This window comes from Condylura cristata, unplaced genomic scaffold (assembly GCF_000260355.1).
Source record: "Condylura cristata isolate star-nosed mole 26May11 unplaced genomic scaffold, ConCri1.0 scaffold00030, whole genome shotgun sequence".
In the NCBI taxonomy this organism is placed as follows: Eukaryota; Metazoa; Chordata; class Mammalia; order Eulipotyphla; family Talpidae; genus Condylura; species Condylura cristata.
In genome coordinates, this window is record NW_004567131.1 from 23,509,182 (window position 1) to 23,511,604 (window position 2,423).

Sequence of the window (2,423 nt, forward strand, 5' to 3'; positions counted from 1 at the left end):
AGGAGTCCAGAATGAAAATGAGACATGGGAAGAAAACCTGTGTGATTAATAGGTATTTGTGTCATAAAGATTCTAGGGAAATACTGAATCTTTGAAATACTTTACTGCTCCTATGTACTCACAGAACTGAGGAGCAAATTATATATTCCAAAGGATTCCAAGGAAAACTGAATAGCTACACAATCTTACTGATGCTAAGTTATTCCATCGTGTCCTTTATTGTAAAACTGGAGTTCTTACATTTTGGGACAAAGTTAAATGTTGACTATATTCATCAGAAACAATCTTTTTCCCAAATAAGTACCTAAATTATGCCCAAAAGTCTTACAATAAAACTGTTACAAATAATTGCTCTACTAAAACACCATTGTTGTTCCTTATCTCTCCCCTACACAAGAACATGTATTTTTACTTTAAAATTCTTTTGATGAAAAATGCGTAATCTGCTTCAATTTTACTTTTTTCTTTTAGAGAATCATTGTTCTCCAACTTCGTAAAAATATAAAGGGAGAGATACATTAGTTGTGTCTTAAAGGTTATGACCATCTGAAACAACATTTCACGCCTAATAAAGCCATTCTGTTGTTTTACTAAGATAACTGTCTAACATAAATACGTAAAGATTCTACTGAGTAATCAAAACTGGAGCCATAAATTTGTATCATTTTGATTTTGAAAGGTATTCATTTGCAGCGGCATATAAAAATGTTAATAATTCTTTCACCTATGTTCGTGAACATTTTATTAATTTCTTAATTGCTCGAGTCCAGCACGCACACACGCGCACTGTATGCAAAAGAGAATCAACTGATCAGCTGCCGTATTCCAGAGGCGACAATAACACGCTTTAGATAATTAGATGCCTACAGACTCACTCAAAAAAAGCAATTCTGGGGGTCAGACTGTTGAGCTAAAAAAAAAAAAAAAGCCAGAAACAACCAGTTGCCTTAAATTGGAGCTTCCCGCAGGCTTTCGCGGTGAGCGAGGACTGGGGAAAGCGCAGTTTTCGCGGGAGGTGGGGGCCGGGATCCCGACACCTTCCACCGCTTCCCAAAAGGGTCCTGCAGGGCTCGCTCCCGCGGAGACCCGCACGAGCCGGCGAAAGCCGGAGGTGAGCGCCGAGGGCAAAGGGAACGCCGAGCGCGCCCACAAAGCGCCCAGGGCCGCCCCTCTCCAAGGAGAGGCAGCTCTCGCCGCGGGCAGATGGAGCGGCAGGACGCAAGCAGTGGCGGGCCCGCGCAGAGGAGAACCCGGATCGCCAGGCCACATCCCCCTCGGCCCGCAGCCCGCGCCGCCTGCCTCCTGCTGCAGGGGCCGGGCGGGCCTGCCTCAGCTGCAGCTCTGTCCACGCGGCCCCTGCATTGCTGGGAGTGGTCGGCCATGCCTGACAGCTGCTCCCGTCATCCGCACGGGTCCCGGGAAGGGCTCAGCAACGTTTCTTAGGGATCTGTCTGGACGGAATCACAGGATGGTTCAGGGAGGCGGCTTGAAATTGTGGCTCTGGAAGCGTGGCTACTTCCACGCTTCTGCTGATCTCGTACTCTCGCGATGGTTCTCTGATGCCGCAGCTGACAGCTTGAGCTGCTGAAGGCACTCCAGAGCATTCAAAGGACATCTAGTCTTTCTGTGAGGCCAAGCGCAAGTGGGAAATACAGCGAGCCATCTCTGTTGCTTCCTGTAACGGCTCGAGGACGCTTTTGATTCTTCCAGATAGTTGCACTCAGTGATCATGAGAGCTGAGTGCCACCAGCCTATAGCCAGGACGCCCCAGGGACGCTGCAGCTGGTGTCTGCAGCTCCTGCCCCCCCCTCCGCACGCAGGCCTGAGGCCACGTTCCCACTCCTCACTGGGCCCGCTGGTGCCCACAGCTGCTTCAGCTTTCTCCCGGGGCGCGTAGCCTTGCGCTCGTGGCTTGGCTTCTGCATGCTTTCAGAATTCTTGCTGTTCTCTTGATGACTCAGGCTTCGTTCTAGAGCTTTCGTTTTATACTTTCCAAAGTAGGTGCCGTGGGTTAGCCTGGATCAGACCGCTTTCATTTGAATCATCTGGTCACCTTCAGTTAGTGAGATGCAGTGAAATAAAAGTACAGAGAAATACAGTTCGAAGAAAGACCTCTGTTTGCTGGTGACCCGCGTTGCCTGCGCGGCTGTCACGATCACTGGGCGCTTTTGTCGGTCTCGGCAGCATCCAGGCTGCGGCAGGCGGCCGACGTTGCTGTTTGCTTTCTCGCAGGTTTCGGCCTATTAAAGGAAGACAAGAGGAGCTGAAGGAAGTCATTGAACGTTTTAAGAAAGATGAGCACTTGGAGAAGGCTTTTAAATGTCTGACTTCTGGCGAATGGGCCCGACACTATTTTCTGAACAAGAACAAAATGCAGGAGAAATTATTCAAGGAACATGTAGGTTTAAGATTAAAACTATTTT